The 15,160-nt window shown below is 46.3% G+C and overlaps 1 pseudogene; it reads right to left on the bottom strand.

Annotated features, from left to right (window-relative positions):
- Positions 1-958: 958 nt before the first annotated feature.
- The window catches only part of LOC123096781 (uncharacterized), an 81,620-nt pseudogene continuing 67,418 nt past the window's right edge, over positions 959-15,160 (bottom strand).

Below are 15,160 nucleotides of genomic sequence, written 5' to 3' on the forward strand. Positions count from 1 at the left end.
CTTGTGCTGATCACCGGCGAGAGGACGGCGGGGGAGGAGCAAGGCGGCGGCCAACTCGGAGCTCGGGGACGAGGCGCCGCGGACGAGGCGGGGAACCAGCGGCCTGGTGGCACTCTGGCGCACTTGGCCGCAGGGACGTCCGGGTAGCAGCAAAGGAGCGGGCGTGACGAGGGAGGCGGGACGCGCGCAGCAGAGTAGCGGCAGTGCACGTCCATGGCTGAGGTTGGGCGGAGGAAGGAGAGGCCGGCGTGGTCGCGCGCATAGGGCGGCGCCCTGCTGGTGGTCGTCGGCGTGGCTCCATGGCCGAATGCCGAGGTCAGCGTCGAGGGGATCGGGCGTCTCCCTTGGAGGCGCTGGGTGTATGCGTGTGGGAGATCGAGAGGCTGAGGAGGAGATCGAGCGGAGGGAGATGGGGATCAGGGTACTGGCGGCGCTGGAGGGAGATGGGATCGAGAGAAGAGCGAGGGGGTCGGACCTAGGGTTAGATAGGCGGCTGGGCTTAGGGGTGTGTTTGGTTGGGGAACCAACTGTCATGGAATGGAATGGTTCCATTCCAGAGGAATGGGTCCGTTCCATTCCTGTGTTTGGTAGGAGCAAAAGAGCGGAACGGGTTGGTTCCATTCCGCTGTTTGGTTGGAAGAACGGAATAAAAAATGGCATGATATAAATTCAAAATTTCGGCAGCATTTCATTTGTATTTTCAAGAAAGACAACATGACAATATATATTGACAATCTTAACATATAAATGACAGCACATATAACACAGGTTTCAACAACACATAAAACACAGGTTTCCCAAAAGCAATCAGAGTGCAATAGAGCCATACATGTCAAGTTCACATACTTGACAGCCACACATGTCAAGTTCACATACCAAATGTCCAAAAGCAATCAAAGTGCACTACATCCATACATGTCAAGTTCACATACTTGGAAACCATACAACCATATCGAATTTAGAAGTTCTTCTTGACATACCTACTCACCCAAACGGACTTGTTGATTTGGGTAAGTTTCATGAAGGCTCTTGCAGTCTTGGGGTTGTCCACAAGATGAGCATAGTAGTGGGCTAGGTGCTCTTCTTCAAAATCTGGCAATGTGGATAATACATCCCAAAGGTCATCGGGTATGTCATCATCATCTCCACTAAACTTCACAAGCGCTTCAGCCACAAGTTTGAACCCATCTTTGAGAGTGATAACTAGTGGATCCTCAACAACGTGCTTTATCTTAGCCTTCTTTTTGGGTGGTGCTTTGGGGTCAGAAGACTCACCAACATTTGGTGACGTGTTCACCTCACCATTCTCCTTGTCTTCGAGATCAATAGAAAGAAGATCATTGCCAGACCTAGCATTCTGCCCCTTGGCCCCCATTGTCCCATAAATGGAAGCCATGGCATGATAGTGTTCAATTGGTGTATTCAAGAAGGGGGCATCAGCTTTGTGGGTCTACAAACATTGTGCAAATTGATTAGCATAATGCAAACATAAATGGCATCAGATTTGTGGCGTGAGAAGCATACCATACAATGCCCTGCATAGTGCTCCTCGTTGAGCCTAATTGTGCAAGTGTCTTCATCCCATAGAGCTCCACTTAAATTCTTCAAGTTGGCTACCCTTCCCCATATCTTCCTCCACTTCTTGAGATGGTTTTTGACTTGATCTCCAGTGACAGAAAGCTTGAATTGCTCGTTCAAAACAGCAGCACATTGTCTATGATGCACATCCCTGAATCCACTTGAAGTTCTCTTCCCATCAGCAACAAGACCAGCCAAAAAAACAAAGCATGGTTTTCGTCATGGAATTGGTCCATACAATGATGCCAGCTCTACCGTCACCCATAGTGAAGAGTGCCTAAGGTTGAATAGCTCCTTATCATTTTGGACTGGATTGTTGCCCCACTCATTCAAATGGTACCTCACACCACGAAAAGGTGGTAAGAACCCGGGCTTGGCTCCATAACCGGCATCAACTAGGTAGAACTTCCCTAAAAAGGTGAAACAAATAATTGTGACAATGGTTTCTTGAGGCAAAGAACATATGGACAATTTCTATCTAAGCCATCTTCTTACCTGGTGGTACTTGTAAGCCTCTCTCACGTGTTAACGCATCAGCTAAAACGGTTGCATCGTGTGCTGACCCTTCCCGACCAGCCAATACATACGTGAAGCGGAGATCAAAATCTACCGCTGCCATCACATTTTGAGTTGTAAAGGCCTTCCTACCATGAAAAGAATGCTCCACATCTTTGGTAACACCTGCTCGCACATGTGTACCATCGATAGCTCCAATACAATCCTATATAGTGACAAGTAGTAAATACCATATCATATAGCCTACATACCTAAGGAATAATTTTAGAAATTACCTTAAAGTATGGGTCAAACCGATGATTTCCTGCAATTTTTGTGGGAGTCTCCAATGATGGTGGCCGTATATAATCATTATGAAGCTCGCCTATGGCATGAAGAACCTTTCTAAAATATATGCTGGTTGTGCCGTATGATCTACAAAAATTGGCTGACACAACCCTATTCCGAAGGTTATGCCCAATTGTATGCAAAAACATCGCCAATTGTTGCTCCACAGTAAGATGTGGACTGTCTTCTAGCAACTTGCGATCCCTCATTATGCGACACAAATTAAAAAACGCCGCTCTTTCAAACCTTAACATGTTTTCGCACAACACATCACTTTGCCATATTTTTTGGTTTAGATAATCAAATCTGACTCGATCTCTTTCATGCACTGGCCCATAGGTAATGCGTGGTCTTCTTTTCCTTATTACAGCCCAAACAATGACTGCCATTGTAGCTAGTGCAACAAAAACAGCAGCTCCCCTAACCATCTTTTTTCTTGTTCATCTTCTTGACCATCTACAAGTGATGCATACTATCAAAAATATGGCTACCAATGATACTTACATCAACATATATATTGCAAAGATACACTGGACAACATGTATTTTGCTAGGAATATACATGAGCAGCAGCAACATATACAAGAGGAAGTGATGATTGTTTTACCTTGAGAGTCAGGTGTTGTGTTGCGCCTCTGCTGCCGTTGTCAGCTCGTCGGAAGCCGCCGCCGCCCCGCTGGTAATCCTCTGCAAGCCGCCGCAACAAGATCCAGACCGACCTCCCTTGTGTTTTGCTGCAAATCGCGAGAGGAAAGAGAGGGTTAGCGGGCGGAGGGGAAGGGAGGAACCGGCCAGCGGGGAATGGAGGAACCGGCCGGCGGGGAAGGGAGGAACCGGCCGGCGCCGCTCAGATCGGTGGGGGAGAGAGAGAGGATGGGAGGCGGCGCACCTGGGAGGGCGAGGGGATAGGGCTGCTGCGAGTGCGAGGGTGAGCGGTTCCGCGTGGTCCGGCCGTTTTCGAGGTCTCACCACGTTCTGCATCTGGGCCGAATATTTGGTCCGTGGGAACGAGTGGGTTCCGGTCCATTTTCTAACCAAACGCGAAAACGAGGCCTGGGACTGGGTCAGACCCATGCCATTCCGGTCCATGACTCCAACCAAACACACCCTAGGAGGACATGGGTCGGCCTGTGCATAGGTTGCAGCTGGGCTAGGCTCTCTCTCTCTCTCTCTCTTTCTCCCTCATATTTTCTTTAGCAGAAAAGAAATAGAGAGAGGAAAAGAAAGATAGGGTTAGGGAAATATTTGCGCATGGGTCAATTTTCCCGGACTCACAAAAATGAGCTTGTTCCGAGAAAATAGGAATGGCCATGGTTGCAAGATTTAAATTCAAATGCATTTGAATTTAATTCAACTTGTTTGAACAACGAGTAGGAATCCGAAGTTTCTGAAAATGTTGAACATTTAGGAAGAGCCTCGATAAAATGATAAAAGAATATGAGGACAAGTCGGAGACCAAGAATTGAGATAACAAAGGCATTGAGATTTATTTGCAAGTGTGTCAAAGGTAATTCCACATCAATGGAAAATTTTATACTAGCTCCCTAATATTGGGAGGGTAAGTTAGCTGAGTTTTTTTAAAAGGGGTGCAAGATGACATGATGCAATGCACATGATGCAAAGATGAATGCAACGAACAAAACAAATCACACGACGAATCTCGGAATCCATAAGGCATCTGGAGCGCCGGTCTTGGGGCGTCACAACTCTCCTCCACTTACAAGAGATCTCGACCCGAGATCTAAGGATGGCACCGGAGAGAAATGGAAGAAGGAAGAGGTAAAACTAAGTTGCTTCTTTGACAAACGAGTGAAACTGATGGACCTTGAGAGGTTGAAAACTTGAAAGAAAGAACACAACAGAGTTGAACGAAATTGAGAGCACTCCGGTAGAAAAAAGAAACAAGGAACACCATGTGAACCTTGGAGGTTGCAAAGCTATGAATGACGAGCACAATGGACAAGAAGGAATTGAAACCACTCTGGTTGGAACGAGATAAACAAGGAACAAGGAAGAACAGATTCGAACAGCAGTCCGGTTGAAAAGAGGTGCAAGACTTGATAAGATGAAAAGAACTTGAAGAGGTGACACAACACTCCGGTTAAATGGATATGCAAGGAAAGAACATGATCTTGAGAGAACGAGAAGATTGGTTGAAGAGAGAAACATCACAATGCCTCCAGAACGAACGAATAGAATCTAGATCGTCGGAATAAGAGAACGGAGAAGGAATGACAACTTCTACCAGAAATTAATTTGGAAAGCATCCTTGCAAGAAGGTTAGAGAGGAGTTGTTGGAAAACCAACAACGAAAGGATATGATCCTCGTGGGCTTATGGAGACATCTCAAAACTTGATGTGAAATTCTGCCACTAACGAATGCTTGCTTGAGATCAGCGAAGAGATGAAAACTTCTTCCACCAAGAGAATAAAGAGCAAGCTTGGGTCATGCATAATCAACAAAAATAGCAACAACCCTTAAGGAAAGGCTTTAGGTGAAACCTATACCAAGATAACACCAACGAAGAGATCGATGGATTGCGAAGGATCTTCTTAACAAAGAGAAAATGATGGGTTTAAATATCTCATCCTTAACAACTTGTGAACCTTGAAACACAAAGGGAAATTGTCTAGAATGGCATAACACCATCTCAAAAGATAAGGCAGAAAGAATTGCACTTCGAAATGCAAGATGAAGAATGGTTGAGCTCCTCCAATAAGAATTTTGGCGAACACTTCGAGAAGGAATTAAACCCTTGATGAACCACCATGAAGAAACTCTTGAAGAACTCCAGATAGATAAAAAGATGGTCGCAAAGAAAGGAAGCTTGAAAAGAATAAGATGAAGCCTTGCAATGATTTAGATGGAACTTCGCGACGAGATAATTGAGAGCTTGGAACTCCAGAAACAAAAGATGAAGCATCTCGAACCGAGAATGTGATATGATGAACAACTCCAGAAAGAATACATTAGATGACTTGGATGAAACAATAATAAGAATTATGTTATGCGTATCCTTCACCAATTTAAATTGATGACAAGCAACGGATTTGGCATACTACTTATTCTCGTAGAATGATTAAGAGAGATATAGCGTAAACTTGAGAAAGGTCTTCAACGAACCACCGGTAGGATTTGGGAAGAAAGAATGAATAGATTCGGTAACAAGGAAGCGGAATCTCGAACGAACCACCGTAAGAATTGAAAATGAATGAAGAAAATATAAAGAAACACCGGGAAGAATTAGAAAACGAACAAAGATACTTGAGAGATTTTAGATACAAGAGAATGAAGACATGACAGGCAGACTAGAGAATACTTGAACGATGCACCGGAAGAATTCGAGAACGAGAGCTGAAAGCTGAGAACGAATAAATCCGAAATGATGGCCTTCGTCGGAACAAAATGGAAAGAACTCATGAAATGCTTCGGGTGGGCATGAAAAGAATTCTCGAAATCAAAAATAATTTTGAGAGGACGGCAACAAGTTAGAACCACGCATCTCTGAGAGAACAGATAAGATTTAGAGGAAAAACTCTTCTTCGGTCTTGAAATGTTGAGAATGATGATGAGAACCACCATGACAATTGATGAGCCACTCCGAAACAGTGAAGAGTAGAAATGATGAACCAACGATGACAAAGTTTCGAAAGCAATCTTGAAGAAGGAATATGACTGATGGGAATTCATTCTTACGTCAAACTTTGAAAAGAATTTGAGAATAGCTTCGGAAAAATTAGAAGAATCAGGTAAGATCCTAGGAAAAGACATGTGGGTTAGGGCCCACTCAAAAGGAAACACCGTTGAACGATTTAAAAGAGAGATTGCGCTGGTTGAATTAAATGGCTCAAAAGAGATAACAACGTCGAGATATCTTGAACGGATTAGGAATGAAAACACTAATCTCTTGAGATATCTTCAGCACTCCGGGACAAATAAATAGCGAGAGGTGGATGATTAAGAGGTGCACCAGCATGAGAAACATTTGAAACGAGGAAAGGATATGATCGACAAAGCTTGAATTGAATCCACCGGAGAAGAAAACAGAACGAAGAATAATAAACTTGAAGCTCCGTTAGTATCTTCCTGAGAATCACCAGGTAAGAACATTGACGGAAAAGAATGGAGAGACTTCCCATCAATAAAAGGATAATTGATTAAGAAATCTGAGTCCTTGAAGAAAAGGGTGGGTGGGCGGGAAAACAAAGGCAACTTGGGGCCGATGGAATGGATACCGTTGAGAAAACTTAGAATTGATCTCGCGAATGGGAAAAATGATAAGATTAGCCTAGAGAGAAGCACGCCGGTTAGAAAAGAATTGACTTGACAATCTCGATGATCGAAAGGATTAGCACTCCCATAGAAATATGAGAACACCATTTAGAAAAGGTATGGAATCCACATTTGACAATGAAGCAACACGAATACCACAAACAAAAACAAAACAAAGTATTTGGCTTGGAACATTAGCCGGAACAAACATATGATAGACCCCATATCGTATCATGTGTCTGTTGGAAAGACATCCTATGTGATACTCGAATTCCCACCTATAAACTCCCGAAACTTTCTGGTTATGCAATCTGGTGTTGGGGATGCAGGGGAAGCAATATATCTCACCCAACTAAACAATCCCTACATCCAGTTGTATCCCTCCGTCAACACATAACCAAGAAAACTCTGGAAATCGTGTACCTCAACCTTCAAAAAGCATCTGTTATACAAGCTATGACAATACTCCTGAACTCCCGCCCCAGTACTAGGTGGCGTCAAGGTTATCTCACCAACAATTGCATAAAAGAGATTTTCGATGTCGGCAAACTCAGGTATTCCAGAACTGCAACGATAAAATTGTGACAACAACACCTCGGAGCTCAACTCCCCAGGACACTGCCACAACCCCTCAATGTTAGGAGGCACCAAGAACAATGTTGTCGCCACAAGAATATCGGAACGATCCCAAGATACCCGCGTGATCCTAAAAAAATTCGTGAAATTTGAGGAGAGGAAAGTCAAAACGTCTACCTCACGAGGCCTCACCAGAGCGACGAAGGGACAGAGGAGTAAAAAGAATCCTACTCTCCGATATATATAATCCTAAGACTCAAAACATTTTTGTTCTAGACTCAACAACATCAGCGATTCAATCAAGCAGGGGGCTCCTAAGTCGGGGATTGCTCTGATTACCAACTTGTAACACCCACGATGCGGCTATATCTCCCACGTGTCGAGGCACGACTTAGAAGCATAACCGCATTGTGGTTTTGTCGCAAGAAGGGTCATCTTCACACAATCCCATGTAATGAACAAGAAAGGGATAAATAGAGTTGGCTTACAATCGCCATGTCACACAATGCGATAAATAATTCATGCATCATTCAGAGTACACACATAGTTCGACTACGGACAAATCCAAATGAAAAGAAGATAACCCCAAATGCTAGATCCCCGATCGTCCCAACTTGGCTCCACTACTGATCATCAGGAAACGAAACGTAGTAACGACCAAGGTCCTCATCGAACTCCCACTTGAGTTCGGTAGCATCACCTGCACTGTCATCATCGGCACCTGCCACTGTTTTGGTAGTATCTGTGAGTCACGAGGACTCAGCAATCCCAAAACCTGTGAGATCAAGACTATTTAAGCTTATCGGTAGGATAAGGTTATGAGGTGGAGTTGCAGCAAGCGCTAAGCAGATATGGTGGCTAACATACGCAAATAAGAGTAAGATGAGAAGCTACGCAACGGTCGTGAAGCTAGAAATGATCAAGAAGTGATCCTGAACTACTTATGTTCAATCATAACCCAAACTGTGTTCACTTCACGGACTCCGCCGAAAAGAGACCATCATGGCTACACACGCGGTTGATGCATTTTAATTAAGTCAAGTGTCAAGTTTTCTACAACCGGATATTAACAAATTCCCATCTACCACATAACCATGGGCACGGCACTCGAAACTTTATACCCTGCAGGGTGTCCCAACTTAGCCCATCACAAGCTCTCACGATCAACGAAGGATATTCCTCCTCCCGGAACAACCCGATCAGACTCGGAATTCCGATTACAAGACATTTCGACAATGGTAAAACAAGACCAGCAAGACCGCCCGAATGTGCCGACAAATCCCGATAGGAGCTGCACATATCTCGCTCTCAGGGCACACCGGATGAGACAAGCTACGAGTAAAACCAGCCCTGAAGTTTGCCCGAGGTGGCCCCGCAGGCTGCTCGGTATGGACCAACACTCAGAGGAGCACTGGCCCGGGGGGTTAAATAAAGATGACCATCGGGTTTATAACTCCCATGGGAAAATTTTAGGTTGTTAGTTAGGCAAATGGTAAAACCAAGGTTGGGCCTTGCTGGAGGAGTTTTATTCAAAACAAACTGTCAAGGGGGTCCCATAACCCCAACCGCGTAAGGAACGCAAAATCAAGAAACATAACACCGGTATGACAGAAACTAGGGCGGCAAGAGTGGAACAAAACACCGAGCAAAGGGCCAAGCCTTCCACCCTTTGCCAAGTATATAGATTCATTAATTAAATAAGAGATATTGTGATATCCCAACATATCCATGTTCCAACATGGAACAACTTGCACTGTACCTGCAACTACCAACGCTATAGGAGGGGCTGAACAAATGTGGTAACATAGCCAAACAACGGTTTGCTAGGAAGATGGGTTAGAGGCTTGACATGGCAATATGGGAGGCATGATAAAAAAGTGGTAGGTAGCGCGACATAGCGATAGAACGAACAACTAGCAAGCAAAGATAGAAGTGATATCAAGGGTAATGATCATCTTGCCTAAAATCCTGCTAGGAAAAAGATCGAATCCATGAAGTAGACGAACCAACATAGTCGAACGAATCCTCAGAATCGCAACGTAACCGGAATTATCAAGGAGAAGCACAACCGGAAAGAAGCAAACATCATGGTAAACAACCATCCCATAAACATGGCATGATGCACAATAAAGTATGATGCATGTCCGATTTTAATAGGCATGGCATGGCAAAGTGCAACAAACAACACCTCAAATTAAGTGGAGCTCAATATGCAACGAGTTGCATATTGACGAAACACCACATCAATTATTTAGTTCTCTCTCGTTTATGTACCCAACAATATTAGATGTTATTAAACATGGAAAGGGGTGAAGCATATGAAAACTACCTATCTAGGCAAGTTTAAATGAGGCCGGAACAACAAGCAACAGTTCCGGAAAATCCCCATATGCATATTTAGCAATTTAATGCAAACAACAATTTTAAACATCTTAAATTTTGTTATCATGATGCGGATGACATATCCAAGTTTTATGCAAGTTTTATGAAAGTGTTGACATGAGCATATTATGAAGCATTTGTCACAGTGGCGGAACGAAAGGGGTGCCACAGCAACTACAACGGAAATGGTGCCACGGCAACATTCCGATGATCCGGCAACTCGATTGAGATACCGATGCAAAAGAGAAGTGTGCGGATGTGTGGAAAACGCAAGTTATGGTGGGGTGTTCCCGGTAACCGGGGTCCCATGGGTCGATGGCAAACGAGGAGGAAAGAGCAATGACAACTCGGACACAGTGCAAACACGATCATCTCATATAACAACATTCATCCACGGGCGTCGTTCCGGCGGTTATACCTTCCAAGCGTTCATTTTTGGGGCGGAACGAGTTCGATACAGTGTAGATGGAAGTAGACGTTCTCGCGACAGTAGTGGAAGTAGTGGTTCACGAGTTGAAGAGGAAGTAGTCATTCATGTTCCGTAGATGTTCGGGGTCGCCGGTAGTTGTACATAGTCGTTGTTGGACTTGACGGATCCGAGGTCTACGGGCGTGGTGGTACTTGGCAATTTCGGAGACAGCGGAAGACGAACTTGGCGGTCCTTGTTGACCTGGTACTTGGCGTTATTCCATGTTCGGTGGTCGAACTTGGCGTCAACAGCAACAACAAGTGGAGGTGCATGAGGCGGGGCGTGCACAGGAGCCAAAGGTCATCGAGGCCAAACAGAGGGCCTTGGCAGTCTTTGACGGAGGCAGCAGCAGGGTTTGAAGGAGGGGCTCCGAGAGCAAAACCCCAACAGAGAAGACAATAGGTGGCCTCGGACGGGAAGTTGCGTGGCCTATTGGTGGAGTTGCAGCAAAGCAGGGGCTTGTGGGAGCAGGGGAGCAACGGAACAGTGGCGAACGAGCTCCTCCTGGTGCTGCTCACCGGCGAGAGGACAGCAAGGGAGAAGCAAGGTGGTCGCAAACTCGGAGCTCGGGGACGAGGCGCCGAGGACGAGGCAGGGAAGCAGCGGCCTGGTGGTACTCCGGCGAACTTGGCCGCAGGGACGTCCGGGTAGCAGCGAAGGAGCGGGCGCGACGAGGGAGGCGGGGCTGTTGGGGATCGTAGCAGAATTTTAAAATTTTCCTACACTCACCAAGATCCATCTATGGAGTATACTAGCAACGAGGGGAAAGGAGTGCATCTACATACCCTTGTAGATCGCGAGCGGAAGCGTTCCAATGAACGAGGTTGATGGAGTCGTACTCGTCGTGATCCAAATCACCGATGACCGAGTGCCGAACGGACGGCACCTCTGCGTTCAACACACGTACGGAGAAGCGACGTCTCCTCCTTCTTGATCCAGCAAGGGGGAAGGAGAGGTTGATGGAGATCCAGCAGCACGATGGCGTGGTGGTGGATGTAGCGGGATCTCGGCAGGGCTTCGCCGAGCTTCTGCGAGAGGGAGAGGTGTTGCAGGGGAGGAGGGAGGCGCCAAAGGCTGTAGTATTGCTGCCCTCCCTGCCCCCCTTTATATAGGCTCCCTGGGAGGGGGGCGCCGGCCAAGACCCATCTGCATGGGGGGCGGCGGCCAGGGGGGGACTTGCCCCCCAAGGCAAGTGGGGCGCCCCCCCACCCTAGGGTTTCCAACCCTAGGCGCAGGGGGAAGGCCCATGGGGGGCGCCCCAGCCCACTAAGGACTGGTTCCCTTCCCACTTCAGCCCATGGGGCCCTCCGGGATAGGTGGCCCCACCCGGTGGACCCCCGGGACCCTTCCGGTGGTCCCGGTACAATACCGGTGACCCCCGAAACTTTCCCGGTGGCCGAAACTTGACTTCCTATATATAATTCTTCACCTCCGGACCATTCCGAAACTTCTCGTGACGTCCGGGATCCCATCCAGGACTCCGAACAACTTTTGGGTTTCCGCATACTCATATCTCTACAACCCTAGCGTCACCAAACCTTAAGTGTGTAGACCCTACGGGTTCGGGAGACATGCAGACATGACCGAGACGCCTCTCCTATCAATAACCAACAGCGCACTACTAGGAAAAGTCCTACTAATGGCGCACCTAATTTGGCCATTAATGGCGCATTAGTGGTGCGCCATTAGTAGCACACCATTAGTATATTTTACTAATGGCGCACCACTGGTGCGCCATTAGTATCTGGTATACTAATGGCGCACCCCAGATGCGCCATTAGTATATACAACAGTGCGCCATTAGTATGCCTCCCAGGGGGCCATCTATACCCAGGTGCTTTGGCATACTAATGGCGCACAACAACAGGATGCGCCATTAGTAACTTCGGCATACTAATGGCGCACTGTTTAGTGATGCGCCATTAGTATCCTTTGCTATTTTTGAATTTGGATCTGGATCGCGATTTTTGTGCCCAATTTTTGCTCGTTTTTTGGCTCATTTTTTTGCACGATATTATTTCTAATTTTGTTCCTGTTTTTGGATCTTGTACGTACTTTTGCCGTGTTCTTTTGCCGGAGAGGAGGAGGAGGAGGTCGCCGGAGAGGTGCTCGCCTACATCGCCGGAGAGGAGGAGGAGGTCGCCGGAGAGGAGTTCACCGGAGCATCGGAGAGGCGGAAGGAGAAACCATGAGGGGAGCTCACCGAAGAGGAGGGAGGAGGAGCTCACCGAAGAGGAGGAAGGAGGAGCTCACCGGAGAGGAGGGAGTAGGAGCTCACCGGAGAGGAGGGAGGAGGAGCTCACCGGAGAGGAGGGAGGAGGAGCTCACCGGAGAGGAGGGAGGAGGAGCTCACCGGAGAGGAGGGAGGAGGAGCTCACCGGAGAGGAGGGAGAAGGAGATGAAGTGGAGGAGAGGTGGAGTGGAGCAGAAGAATGAAGAGGTAAGGAGGAGAGGACACGCCCAGCCATATATACGGCATAGTAATGGCGCACCGTGGGCAGGTGCGCCATTAGTAACTTTTTTTGAATTTTGAAGGCGGGAAGATACTAATGGCGCACCATGGGCAGGTGCGCCATTAGTAACTTTTTTTATTTTTTTATTTATTTTGAATTCTGAAGGCGGGAAGATAGTAATGGCGCACCATGGGCAGGTGCGCCATTAGTAACTTTTTTTTTATTTTTTTTATTTATTTTGAATTCTGAAGGCGGGAAGATAGTAATGGCGCACCATGGGCAGGTGCGCCATTAGTAAGTTTGATTTTTTTTGAATATTTTTGCCTCTCCAGATCTTAAAAGCCCCGTATCTTTTTTTCTGTTAGGTTTTTGAGGATTTTGAAAACGTTTAACAGGGTTCCCGTGGGGGTGGGGGTGCATTCGGTGGAATGGGCCAAGTTACTAATGGCGCACCGTGGGGGTGGTGCGCCATTAGTAGTTCACCTAGTAATGGCGCACCTCCCCAACCGTGCGCCATTAGTAGTTTTTCAAAAAAAAATTGAAACAAACAAAATTTGTAACAAAATTACTAATGGCGCACCTGTGAGTGGTGCGCCATTAGTAGTTCAACTACTAATGGCGCACTGTGGGAGTGGTGCACCATTAGGTGCGCCATTAGTAGTTTAAAAAATAAAAATAAAAAAATGGAAAAAAAATTTGAAACATAATTACTAATGGCGCACCGTGGGGTGGTGCGCCATTACTAGTTGAACTACTAATGGCGCACCATCCCACGGTGCGCCATTAGTAGTTTTGAAAAAATAAAAAAAAAATTACTAATGGCACACCGTGGATGTGGTGTGCCATTAGTATTTTCACACTAATGGCGCACCGACACATGGTGCGCCATTAGTATTTAGTAATGGCGCACCACATGTACAGTGCGCCATTAGTGGCCATTCCATCTATAGCCCTTTTCCTAGTAGTGGCGGGATCTGGATACCCATGTTGGCTCCCACATGTTCCACGATGATCTCATCGGATGAACCACGATGTCGAGGATTCAATCAATCCCGTATACAATTCCCTTTGTCAATCGGTATGTTACTTGCCCGAGATTCGATCGTCGGTATCCCAATACCTTGTTCAATCTCGTTACCGGCAAGTCTCTTTACTCGTACCGCAATGCATGATCCCGTGACTAACTCCTTAGTCACATTGAGCTCATTAAGATGATGCATTACCGAGTGGGCCCAGAGATACCTCTCCGTCATACGGAGTGACAAATCCCAGTCTCGATCCGTGCCAACCCAACAGACACTTTCGGAGATACCCGTAGTGTACCTTTATAGTCACCCAGTTACGTTGTGACGTTTGGCACACCCAAAGTACTCCTACGGTATCTGGGAGTTGCACGATCTCATGGTCTAAGGAGAAGATACTTGAAATTGGAAAAGCTCTAGCAAACGAACTACACGATCTTTGAGCTATGCTTAGGATTGGGTCTTGTCCATCACATCATTCTCCTAATGATGTGATCCCGTTATCAATGACATCCAATGTCCATAGTCAGGAAACCATGACTATCTGTTGATCAACGAGCTAGTCAACTAGAGGCTTACTAGGGGCACGTTGTGGTCTATATATTCACACATGTATTACGATTTCCGGATAACACAATTATAGCATGAACAATAGACAATTACCATGAACAAAGAAATATAATAATAACCATTTATTATTGCCTCTAGGGCATATTTCCAACAGTCTCCCACTTGCACTAGAGTCAATAATCTAGTTACATTGTGATGAATCGAACACCCATTGCGTCCTGGTGTTGATCATGTTTTGCTCTAGGGAGAGGTTTAGTCAACGGATCTGCTACATTCAGGTCCGTATGTACTTTACAAATATCTATGTCTCCATTTTGAACACTTTCACGAATGGAGTTGAAGCGACGCTTGATATGCCTGGTCTTCCTGTGAAACCTGGGCTCCTTGGCAAGGGCAATAGCTCTAGTGTTGTCATAGAAGAGAGTCATCGGGCCCGACGCATTGGGAATCACCCCTAGGTCGGTAATAACTCCTTCATCCAGACTGCTTCCTGTGCTGCCTCCGAGGTTGCCATGTACTCCGCTTCACATGTAGATCCCGCCACAACGCTTTGCTTGCAACTGCACCAGCTTACTGCTCCTAAATATACACGTATCCGGTTTGTGACTTCGAGTCATCCACATCTGTGTCGAAGCTAGCGTCGACGTAACCCTTTACGATGAGCTCTTCGTCACCTCCATAAACGAGAAACATATCCTTAGTCCTCTTCAGGTACTTCAGGATATTCTTGACTGTTGTCCAGTGTTCCATGCCAGGATTACTTTGGTACCTTCCTACCAAACTTACGGCAAGGTTTACATTAGGTCTGGTACACAGCATGGCATACATAATAGACCCTATGGCCGAGGCATAGGGGATGACACTCATCTTTTCTCTATCTTCTGCCGTGGTCGGGCATTGAGCCGTGCTCAATTGCACACCTTGCAATACAGGCAAGAACCCCTTCTTGGACTGATCCATATTGAACTTCTTCAATATCTTGTCAAGGTACGTAC

This window comes from Triticum aestivum, chromosome 4D (genome assembly GCF_018294505.1).
Source record: "Triticum aestivum cultivar Chinese Spring chromosome 4D, IWGSC CS RefSeq v2.1, whole genome shotgun sequence".
NCBI classification, from domain to species: domain Eukaryota; kingdom Viridiplantae; phylum Streptophyta; class Magnoliopsida; order Poales; family Poaceae; genus Triticum; species Triticum aestivum.